Source organism: Tenrec ecaudatus, chromosome X, assembly GCF_050624435.1.
Source record: "Tenrec ecaudatus isolate mTenEca1 chromosome X, mTenEca1.hap1, whole genome shotgun sequence".
In the NCBI taxonomy this organism is placed as follows: Eukaryota; Metazoa; Chordata; class Mammalia; order Afrosoricida; family Tenrecidae; genus Tenrec; species Tenrec ecaudatus.
In genome coordinates, this window is record NC_134548.1 from 110,551,846 (window position 1) to 110,564,798 (window position 12,953).

Below are 12,953 nucleotides of genomic sequence, written 5' to 3' on the forward strand. Positions count from 1 at the left end.
CATTGAAATTGTGTCAGGCCTATACCTGTTTTGTGATTAAAAAAAACCGCATTTCCAGTCTTTACATTACCTTAATTTACTGAATCTGTTTTGTTCACTTTTTACATTTCACATTTATTGTGAGATCGTGACTAACAGGTATAATTTATTTTTAAAATAGAAGTTATTGAGTTCTAAGCTTAATTACAACAGAAGACCTTCAACTAAAATTTCAATGTAAATTAATTCTGAATATAAATATCTGATGACAAAAAATTCATGTCTAATAAAATTGTTCAAAATTTCAGGAGGTGGGGGGATATCTGGTAAAATTAAGTTCTAATTATGATGAAAATTTATAATATGGTTATGATGTTTTTGTTTTGTTTTTTTAATTTTAACAATTTATTGGGGCTCATACAATTCTTTTCACAGTTCATACATATACATACATCAATTGTATAAAGCACATCTGTACAGTCTTTGGCCTAATCATTTTTTTCTCTTTTCTTCTTTTACATTTTATTAGGGACTCATACAACTCTTACCACAATCCATACATATACATACATCAATTGTATAAAGTACATCCATACATTCCCTGCCCCAATCATTCTCAAGGCATTTGCTCTCCACTTAAGCCCCTTGCATCAGGTCCTCTTTTTTTCCCCCCCTCCCTCGCCATTCCCCCCTCCCTCATATGCCCTTGGTAATTTATACATCGTTATTTTGTCATATCTTGCCCTATCCGGAGTCTCCCTTCCCCCCTTCTCTGCTGTCCCTCTCCCAAGGAAGAGGTCACATGTGGATCTTTGTAATCAGTTCCCCCTTTCCAACCCACTCACCCTCCACTCTCCCAGCATCGTCCCTCACACCCTTGGTCCTGAAGGTATCATCCACCCTGGATTCCCTGTACCTCCAACCCTCATATGCACCAGTGTACAGCCTCTGTCCTATCCAGCCCTGCAAGGTAGAATTCGGATCATGGTAGTTGGGGGGAGGAAGCATCCAGGATCTGGGGGAAAGCTGTGTTCTTCATCGATACTACCTCACACCCTAATTAACCCATCTCCTCTCCTAAACCCCTCTATGAGGGGATCTCCATTGGTCGACACTTGGGCCTTGGGTCTCCACTCTGCACTTCCCCCTTCATTTAATATGATATATATACATATATACACATACATACACACACTTATATCTTTTTTTTTTTTTTGCATGATGCCTTATACCTGGTCCCTTGGGCACCTCGTGATCGCACTGGCCGGTGTGCTTCTTCCATGCAAAAGTGGCATAGGGAAAAAAGCTACTGTATACAAACATTTTAGGGGTGAAGACGGTGTAGTATGGAAGAGACCAGACCAAAACCAGGGATGTACATGGTAGACAATGGTGGAGGAGTTGGGGAAAGGAAAACAAAAGGATGAATACAAGGAAGAAAAGGGTAGTGGGGTCATGGGGCATTAATCCACCCAATGGGAGGGTATTGTTTATATCTCCACAGGAAAAGTGGGACCAGACTTCAACCCAGTGTCGCAAGGTGTGAATGCAATATCCCGGCGTGGAGGAGGGAACCGGTGGAGAGGTCTGGGAGGCTGGCCCCAGCACCATAAATTAAGTGGATTCCTGCCCCTCCCCCGAAAAGAATTTGTTCCAAAGGACGACATTGACTCTGCAGCTCTGGGAGATGGACATATTTGATCAGAGCACACGGGAGCAGATGAAGGGGCAGGAGGAGAGAGTGGATCACAGCCTGGCCCACCAGGCCGTGATGATGATGTTCCTGAGTAGAGCAGCCAGTCCACAGAGAGAACAACATGGCTGGCCCCACTATGAGACATGATGACACTCAGTGACTAAGGGCGATACAGGGGACAGCACCGGAGACACAGTGTGGGAATTGCACCTGACCTGATCCCACCACACCGAGGCAAATCACTGGGGGAGTGCAGCGGAACAGCAAGGGAATGGAGTGGCAAGGTCCCCAGGGAATGCTGAAAGTGGACTTTGGGGCCAGCGCGTGGTGCCCCAACAGACTGGACTGGAAAACGCTCCTAAGGACCAGCAAACGATCCCTGAACGAACTACAAGCTTTTCTCTTGTGAACTGTTTTGTTCTATTCTTTGTCAGTGGTTTGTTTTTGTTGTTTTGTTGTCTGGTTGTATACTGTTCCTTTGTTTTCCTCTGTCTTGTTTTCGTGCATGTTAGTGACTCCACAGGTCTGTCTGAATAGGACAGGCTGGATGAACTATCTGGAGGAAAAACAACGGGACCGACAGTTCTGGGGGGACTTGGGGTGGGGGGTAGGGGGGGTAAGGAAGTGGTGTTAACAAACCCAGGGACAAGGGAAAAACATGGGACCCCAAATGGTAGAGAAGGGGGAGTGGCAGGCCTGGTGGGAAATGATCAAGGGTAAGGGTGCTTAGAGAAGAGGTATACTCTAGCCCAGGTGGCGATGAAGCATGGTAGTAGGGCAGGAGGAAAGTCAAGGGAGATGGAGGAAAGAGCTCGGAGTCAAAGGGCATTCATGGAGGCCTAGACAAAGACATGTACATGCAAATATATATATGAGGATGGGGAAATAGATCTATGTGTCTATATTTATAGGTCAAGTATTAAGGCGGTGGAAGGACCTTGGGCCTCTACTCAAACACTCCCTCTATGCATGAATACCTTCTTTTATTAAATTGGAACTCTATGATGCTCACTCTCCCGACACAACGGCTGGAGTCAAAGTGGGTGAACAAGTAAATGTGGTGAAGAAAGCTGATGGTGCCCGGCTATCAAAAGAGATAGTGACTGGGGTCTTAAAGGCTTGAAGATAAACAAGCGGCCATCTAGCTCAGAAGCAACAAAGTCCACATGGAAGAACACACCAGCCTGTGTGATCGAGTGGTCCCAAAGGGATCAGTTACCAGGCATCAAAGAACAAAAAATCATATCATTGACTGCACACCTCCATGATAGGATCGCTGAAGACAAATGGGTGCATAAGCAAATGTGGTGAAGAAAGCTGATGGTGCCCGGCTATCAAAAGAGATAGTGTCCGAGGTCTTAAAGGCTTGAAGGTTATGATGTTTTTTAATTGTGTATTAATAATGTTATAATATACTGCTAACTGTAAGTCCAGCAGTTAAAATCCACCAACTGCTCTGTAGGAGAAATATGACTTCGTAAAGATTCACAGACTGGGAGACCTTATGGAGCAGTTCTACTCTGTCCTATAGGATCACTATGAGCTCAAATTTACTTGATAGCAGTAGGCTTTCGATAAGCAAAAAGGGATGAAGAGCTCAATCTGACTTCCTTACTTTGTGGTAATGGTTATCTTCGCAGATCTTAATTAGACTATCTGTAGACCCGAGAGAAACTAGAGAGGCAACACAACAACTCAGTTCCTTAACCTTTCTGAGATGAGCCCAAGTACCTATCAGGCCCATAGATACACTCTGATGAGCAAAGTCCACATCGAATTAAACTGTGATCAAGGATTCTCAGTAGTGTTTGCCTGGGTTTTCAGTAAGTTTTCCAAGGTATATCTGTTCTTGACCTTTCTGAAATTTATCTTGATAACCTTTGATCTCTGAACTGTCACAATCCAAAGAGAAAACACTTGTATGAAGAGGTTCTCTGTTACTGAAAAGTCACCAGTTTTGCATAAATTATTTTGTTTCCCATTATCCACCCTAGCTTGTCATTTGAGCCTGTGGGATTGCTCATGTAGGTGATTAGAGAGCGCAGTGTCTCAGGAAAGAGCAAAGGATGAGAAAATTTCATGTTTAGTGGTTTAGGATTCTAAATAGTCAAACCACAGAACCATTCTATGTCGAGTACAAATGGAAATAATGTCACACCTAAGTGCTCTGCCTCATTTTTATTTGCAAGATAGAGTCCAGAAAGTTCTAAAAAATTTTGGGAATCTACTATTATTGGCATCAGTTCTGGAAAATATTTGACGGATTTGTTGGGTTGATAACCCAAAGTCAGCAGTTTAAAACGACCAGACACCACTCTGGAGAAAGATGAGCTTTTCTACTCTCATAAAGAGGTACAGTCTCAGAAACCCAAAGGGGCCAATTCTACCTTGTCCTATAGGGTGGTTATTAGTTAGAATTGACTTTATGGCAGTGAGTTTGTTTTATTTTGTTTCTGTATGCTACAGGAGCTTCACATACTTTCATATAATTGTCCCAATATTACAGTCATTTGCTCTTTATTCTTCGGTTCCCTTCTAGGCTAGGGGCAGATCCAAAATGCATACATAAGTGCAGCTAAGAGAAGAGCTTCCCACTTCTCATTCCAGAACCACAGCTTCTGAGCCAGAGCCTTCAGCTATGGATTTGTGAGATGGCATTCTTTCATATATTTCATTTAATTCTCTTAGGGAAGAATTCATAGAAGCAGAGTCAAGAAATCAAACAATATACTGCATGGAGAAAATTTGCTACACAAGACATCTTAAAAATGTTAAAAGAGCAAAGCTGTCACTTGGAGGATTAAGATTCACCTGACCCAAGCCATAGTGTTGTCAATCGCCTATTGTGCATATGAAAGTTGAACAATAAGCAAGGAAGACCAGAGAAATACCATGGACTTCCAAAAGAACAAAGAAATCTGCCTGGGAGAAAGTATAGCCAGATGCTTCTTAAAACTAAGGATGATAAGACTTGATCTCATGCACTTTGAATATGTTGTCCGTAGGGGAGCAGTTCCTGGAAAAGGGACATCATGCTTTCTTTTCAGAAAAAGAGGCAGATCCCTGATGAGTTGCCCATACACTCAAGGGTAATAATTGTGAGAATGACACAGGACTGAGCAGTGTTTCCTGCTGTTTTCTATAGGGCTGCTATGTTGTCGGAGCTGACTCTGTGACACCTAACAACAATAGGAAATAACTCAGTTCCAGTCCTGCATTCAATAGAACAACGGGAGTAAGGGGATACATATAATGACAGATGTTTCTTCCAGCCTTTATATCCCACTAAAATCCTGCAGAGAAATAAGTTGTTCAAATGAAATCACAAGAGGGAAGCATGCTAATGGTAAAAAAGATCTGAAGACATGGATTAATTGTCTAAGGTGTATAAAACACATATATTTTTTCTTTTTCTTATGCAATGGTAATATTAAATATTTTCCTTTGTAAGACTGAATTATTTTGCTAAGCATCATGTTCACTAGTATCGCCCATGTGTTGCCATGTTTCAGAGAGCTATCATTGTTTTTTACTGATGCATCAAATTCCATAGAATGAATATACCAGATCTTGTTTATCCATTCTTCTATAGTTGGTGTTTTGGGTTGTTTCCATGTTTTTGCTATTGTGTGAATTGCAGTAAACATAGGTGTACGTATTTCTGTTCATGTTTCATTCTTAATTTCTTTGGGTATGTACCCAGTAGAGAGATTGCTGGATCACAATGTTCTTGGATTTGCATTTGTTTAAGGAAGTGTCATACTGATTTCAATAATGGTTGTATAATACGATAGTCTCACCAGCAATGTAAAATCATTTCTATCTTTCCACATCCTATCCAGCATTTTCTTTTCAGTTTTATAGAATTTTTCTAAAAGTATCATTGTGAGATGATATCTCATTGTTGTTTTCATTTGTATTCCTAATGAACGTGAACATTTCATCATATGGTTGTTAGCCACCTATATGTCATCTTTAGTAAACTGCCTATTTATGTCTTATGCCCATTTTTAAATTAATTTTGATTTTTCTTGTTATGATGTAGTTTTCTAGTTTACCTGATGTATTACTGCTGAATATTTTTCTACTCTGTGGTTTCCCAGTTGACTCTTGATGAAGTCTTTTTAAAATCTTCTTCTTTTTAATCATTTTATTGGGGGCTCATACAGCCCTTATCACAACACATCTATCCATAGGGTCAAGCACATTTGTCCATTTGTTGCCATCATCATATTAAAAACATTTTCCTTCTACTTGATCCCTTGTATCAGCTCATTTGCCCCCTCCCTCGCTCACAAATCATTGATAATTTATAATAATTATTTTTTGTCTTACACTGACCATCTTTTGTTGTGCAAAAATATCATATTTTCAGTAGGTCTAAGTTCTTTATTTTGTCTTCTGTAGTGTGGATAATTTCCATTATGCTCAGTACTGTGTTTATGCCTTATACTGGGAATCATTAAATTGCTACTTATTCTTTTTATTAATTGTCTTAACAATTGTGATTTATATTTATGTCTTTGACTCATATTGAGTTTGGTTTTGTACATAGTATGAGGTATAGGTTTTGTTTCATTGTCAGATGAGGATTCAGTTTTTCCATCACCATTTACTGAAAAGGCTGTCCCTTTTCCATTTAGTGTATTTATTTCTTTATAAAAAATTGATACCTGTAGGTACTTGGTTGAATGTCTCGGTTTTTAATTATAATCCAGTGGTCATCAGATTGATCATTGTGCCTGTATGAAGCTGTTTTGATTATTGTGGCTATGTAGTAGGTTTGAAAGTCTGGGAATAAAAGGCTTCCTACTTAAAAAAAAATTTAATAGTGTTTTCTTTATTCTAGGTTTCCTTCTTTTCAATATACAGGGAATTAGTCTTCAGGAAGAAAACTTCAACAAGGGAGGACCTGCTTACACTGTGCTGAACAGTGCTCTAATTGCTGGATGTGGTTATCAAGAAAAAACTGATGTTTTCAAGGATTTTGTTTTATTTTTATCCTCAATGAAGGCTCATGAAAGCATCAGTCGGAAAGGGAAAGACATGACAAAATAATAATTTATACATTATCAAGGGTTCATGAGGGAGGGGGGAGCGGGGATGGAGGGAAAAAATGAGGACCTGATGCCATGGGCTTAAGCGGAGAACAAATGTTTTGAGAATGATGAGGCAATGAATGTACAGATGTGTTTTGCACAATTGATGTATGTATGTACTGTGATAAGATGTATGAACCCCTAATAAAACAATTAAAAAAGAAACTAAAGTAAGCATTGCATTAGGCAAATCTGCTGCACAAGACCTCTTCAAAATATTAAAAAGCAAATATTTCACTTTGAGGACTAAGGTGAACTTGACCCAAGCCATAGTATTTTCATTCATATCATATGCACGAGAAAGCTGAAAAATAAATAAGGAAGACTAGCAGATAACTGATGCATTAGGGTTGAATTATGGTGCTGTCAAAGAATAGTGAAAGTACCATGGATTGCCAGAAGAGCAAACAAATTGGTCTTTGAGGAAGTATAGCCAGAGTGCTATAGCAAGTAAAGTTGACAAGACTTTGTCTCTTACACTTTGGACATGTTATCAGGAGGTCCCTGGCAAAGGACCTCATGCTGGGTTAAGTAGATGGTCAGCAAAAAAGAGCAAGACCCTCAATCAGATGGATTGGCGCAGTGACTGCAAAACTAGGTTCTAACATAACAATTATGAGGATGGTGCAGGACCAGGCAGTGTTTGGTTCTATTATATATATGGTTGCGATGAGGTAGGGCTGATTCAATGGCACCTAACAACGATCATGCTGACATAGTATATCAACATCTTAAGGGTTCCATTTCTGAGTTGGCTTAAGTGATGGAGCACTTTATAGAAGTATACGAGGTAATTTAGCATTTGAGAATCTGTGTGAACCAATAAATGTAGAGTGGTGCAGAGAGGTTAATGGACAGACAGGGGCAGAGGACAGACCATGAAATCAGTGAAATGATAAAATAATTTGGGGTGTTTAGATAGGGGACTGCTAACCACAAGTTCTATGATTAAAACCTATCAGCCACTCTTCAAGAGAAAGATGAAATTATCTGCTCCCATAAAGGTTTACAGCCTCAGAAAACCTGTCCAGGGTCACTCAAACACCCTGCCATTCAGTCAATGCTGACTCAGCAACCCTGTGGCTTTCCTAGACTGTAACTGTTTGCGGGAGTAGAAAAGCCCAGTCTTTCTTGTGTGGTTTCGAACTGCTGAGAATATGAATCACAGCCCAATGTGTAACCACTATGCCATCAGGGCTCCATGTACAGGGTCACTAGGAGTAACAATCAGCTCTATGGCAGTGTTGCTGTTATTGTTTTTAAAACAGGTTAAACATGGAGCAGATAGTAGAATCATTCAACTGGCCGCAGTGGTCTCGAGGGGGACTTCCTAAAGGGCGTTTTGCTTTGAGTGCGTACTGAGAGGTCAAATGTGGTTATTCAAATGAAGAGGAGCTTATCAGATGTTTACTACAAGGTCTGACTCATCTCCAGAGAAATCAAGTACACACATGCATTCACCAGGAATGGACATGTCAGGCAATCTAAATGCTAACTGGCCACTTGCAGTGCTGATGCAGTCACACTCACAATAAAACAAAGATGACGTTATCGGGAACAACTGCACATCTCAGTAAGGTATTGTCAGAAGTGACTACTTTAGGAGTTAGCTTCATGAGGTCATTTTGAGAAGGTTCAGAGAGTTGGACTTTTCTTTAGACAGGAGATGGTCAAGAAAGGGGAATTTTTTATATTTTGAGAATGTGGGAATAATAAAGTACGTCTGAAATGATAATTTTCTAAAGAATGTCTGGTACATATGCATTGTTAAAAAAAGTTGAAGCTGAAGAATCCCTAAACAACAGAGATGAAATCACAAACACCTCACAACATGGATGGACCTGGAAATCATTACGCAGAGTGAAGTTAGTCAATCATAAAAGGGCAAATATTGTATGAGACAACTTCTATAAGGACAAACACTAAGGCAAAGACAGACAACTGTTCTCAGGTCAGGTGCTCAAATAATCCAGTACACAAAGAATGTGGTGGTGTGTCTATCTAATGCTTACGATATATTTATCACTCCCTTATTTGTATATCTTAACAACCACTTCTTCAGAGACTTTACCTCAGCTGGGGAAAATTGTTTTATTTAATGGGGAAAGGAACAGGAACAAGTAGTTCTTGCCACATAGATTGTCCCACAGTCACCCTAAATTAAAAGTTCTATAAGGTGATTAGTGAATTTCAATGGAAAATTGTGAGCAGAGGAGGGGAGAAGTATCTATATTTGATAAGGTGATTTAACTTTTGTTTGTAGGTAAACCAAGGAGGAAAAACCTACCCTTTGGGAAAATGCTTCACAATATTTATGTAGACTCCCAATGAGAGCATTGGACCCATACGAAGTTGCTGATCATGCTTTATTGACCTAATTTATTTTCAGTCCTCAGGGACCCCGGCTGTGTTATAGGGTACCCCAGCTATGTGCTATAGGGTACCTGTATAGCATACTTCAAAAAGGACATGAAAATTATATAATTTGGAAACCCCACTAAGGGAACCAGACTTTACTTTAAACGTGTCTCTTGCAGATTAGAGGAACTGAAATGCTCCTTTGGACTTAATACTTAAAACATCATAGTGTGAGACGCAACAGAGGACTGTTATCCTCTGGATTTGGAAGCCAGTGAATTTTGGTTCTAACTTCTTGGTTTGGGAATATTTGCTATTTTTATGCTGTTTTAGTTTGGTTCCCATGTCTTATTCCTGCAGCCATAATTGTGCTTTAGTGAATGTGCATTAGTGAAATCTTTGCCTTTTGTGTACAAGTGAACATCCCACATATTTAAGTCTAATAAACTTTCTTATCTCCTATATGCCCACTTTTCTTTTCTCAATAGTACTTTAAAATCTGTGCCATTGGCTAGATTAATGGCACTCTTATAATTATCAACAGTTTCATGGATGTTACTGAAATTATTTCTCAACCAGCTGATACTGCTGCTGGAAAGTGGACATGGGATGCATGTAAACTCTAGATGAGTGAATTTTGAGCTCCCCCTTTATCACAGGTTTAAGCTTAGAAAATTAATTCTTACAAATGTGGCATTGTTCAATACTTTCCCCCAATGAAGTGATCACTGAAGATATGGGTGCTATATAAAAATGTGATGAAGAACTCAGATGGATTCCAGCTATGAGAATACCATCTAGAGTCTTCTTAAGTGTGATGTCAGCTAAATCCAAACAAAAGGAACATATCTGCCCATGTGACCCAACGAGCGTAAATAGTAAAACCCAAGATCAGTGGAACAAATAATAATAGAGCTTAAATTCTGAGCACCCAGTTTGCAGAAGGCTGTGGATGACAGTGAAGTCCCCATGTGGATTAAACCTTCATTGAGCTCCCTTGGACTATTGACCAGGGATGTGAATAGTCTTGCACTCAGACAGAATGCTTTGGAAAGGGAATTACTATAGATGCAGTTAGGCTAAAATTCAACACCTTATCATCTGTGCTCTTTTGACCCATTTTTAATTGTTCCACTTTCTATGATCTACCGCTTTATTTTGGAATGAGGTTTTCATTTTATTTTGTAGTCGTTGGGATTTTAGGGTACCAGGTGGAGTAGAGGTTGGTTATACATTGGGCGGCTAACTGCAAAGTCAGCAGCTCTGTGAGAGAAAGACAGGGCTTTCTCCTTCCGTAGAGTTACTGTATCAGAAGCTCACAGGGACAGTTCTCTATACGATAGTGTCGCTATGAGTCACCATTGAGTCAATGGCAGTGATTTTGGTTTTTCATGGTTGGCTTTCTTACTATGATTTTATGTATAAGAAATCCAGGACAGGTAAATTCATAGAGACAGTAACTAGACTACTGGTTCATTGGGATTATGTCAGAGGAAATTGGAAGATAATGGAAAACCAGTAATAACGGTCTCAAGAAGGAAACATATCTTCTGAAATAGGTGTGGTAATGCTTGCACAACTCTCATTAATACGTTTAAACCATTGAATTGTATCGTACATGCACAATATGCCAATGAAAGTTAAAAATAAAACTATAATTTTGAAATATTAGCCAGTGAAAGTAAATATTTAGTTATTTTTGTGTTTTGGATAATGCTCATTTTAGTCTTTGCTCAGACATAATTATAAAGCATTTTTATTTGGCTTCATCACAGTAATAGAATAGCAATGTCTAATGTTGGTATTCAGTGAAATGTTTTATGTTCAAAAGGAAAATACCCCAGCCTGGTAACACCATGGCCTCGGTATAGTACCAGGCCAACTGCTGGATTGACACTGTGCTTGCAACAATTGGCTCAAGCATAAGAACAATTGCGAGGATGGGGCCATACAGGACAGTGTTTTGTTCTGTTTTACATAAGGTTGCTATGGATCAGAGCCATCTTGGTGGCACCTAACACAATAACAAGCTGCCGGTTAGCAGGAGCTATTGTTTTTCGTTTATTATAATTATATATATGTATAAATATAAATTTCTACTTGAGTAGGAAGTGTCTGAACTTTGTAACTCATATCCATCAGAGGAACTGGAAATGATACTTCCCAATGGCCACCTTCTAACTAGTTTTATATGGACTTGGAATAAACTCATGTTTGTAAAAAGGAACAAAATTAATATGGAAAAAATGAATAAGAAGATATAGGAAGAGCTTAAAACATCATGGATGGTGTTTATGCAACCCTCCTCACTTTCGCCTTTGACTATGGTCTTCCAGGGTTTATGCTTGTGGCCTTTGAAACCTCTGTATGGTCATGTGTATACAGGTGAACATGAAAAATGGGCATGTCTATTAAAGCATTGACCATACAGCTTTGATGCTCAGGAAGGGAGAGGTCGGGTAAAAGATAGGTTCGGGTTGGCAATGATTGGCACATAGGAAACACTCAAACACTGTAATGAATGGAAAGAAGAAATGAATGAATGGATGAAAGAATGGATGGCATACTTTAGGAGACAGCATAAAGTGAATGTAAATGTTTACCTCTTCAGGGTGTTTCCACCCAAATTTATCTTTCTATCCTTCTGTAAAGATAGTACACAATATTTTGTCATTGAAAAATGTATTACTGTCTCTTGGATCGCCATTTAGATCTACTAGCTAACATTACAAAGGTTCCAGTCTGAGTATCATCACTGAGCTTTGCTCAAAACTTTTCGTAGCACATAGACTACAATGGGAACAATAGAGAGATTGTTAGCATGGCCTTGGTGTTAAGGATGGCATATACATTTGTGAAGTGTTTGTTTTAAATAGGCTATGAAATAGTTTAAATAGGCCTAAAAACACACAAGCATCTGAAGATAAACTAGGCAACTGGGACTTCCTGAGTATCATAGAGAAAAGAGGTTGGGAATAAGGGGTCCCTGCCTAATCACTAGACAGTTTTCCAGAAGCTGCCGGAACAAGAAAATTTGCCAGTGCATTCAGAAACCATGGGAGGAAGAAAATTCAGTTCATATTGCCAAAATTTAGAGTAGTTATTTTACCAGACAAATCTGAGCATTTTATTGCTGTTATAAAAATGTATGCCTAAACTGAAAAGGAAACCCCCAATCCACTGCCATTACTTATTAGTAAAAACAAAACAACACAACACAACACATGAGGTAGTGTCCGAGATGGAGTCAATGGGTTAGGATGATTTAGGTGAGGTGAATTCACACCCGTCGTCTAAAAGTGATCTAAAACAATAACAACAAAACTGGTGGTGTGTGTGTGTGTGTGTGTTTTAAGGCTTCTACATGTCCTAGGATATAGCCAATACCTTAAGATAACAAACAGGAAACTTACTATCTCCCCAGCCTCTTTGGTCTTGTGATTCTTCATTTAATCACCCAAAGGAAATTCGGACCCCAAATAAGCCACTATTTTCCTGCTTCTGTATCTTTGTCTATTATGATCCCTCTGCTAGGAACACATTTTCCTTTCCCTCTTCTATTTATTAAACAGGACTCATCCTTTCATAGGTTTCTGATTAGATGTCATTCTTTTGGGGAATCTTTTCTGAATGTTCTTTCCAAACCATTAAGCTACCCACAGCACCCTTCCTTACTATTATAACATTTAATCTTATGCAATTGACTTTTCATTGGTGCAGTTTCTTTGTTAAATAGAGAACTACTTGTGGAACAGAATCTATGTCCTTTTCCTCAAGTTCCTACCCAGCATGAATATAACTCTCGGCTCTGATTTGTTTAA

At 39.2% G+C, this 12,953-nt stretch overlaps 1 non-coding gene across 1 annotated transcript; it reads left to right on the forward strand.

Moving 5' to 3' along the window:
- The first annotated feature begins 11,894 nt into the window (after positions 1–11,894).
- Positions 11,895–12,006, forward strand: LOC142435257 (U6 spliceosomal RNA). The gene has a single exon (XR_012781352.1). It is a non-coding gene; the product is annotated as a U6 spliceosomal RNA (small nuclear RNA).
- Positions 12,007–12,953: the final 947 nt, after the last annotated feature.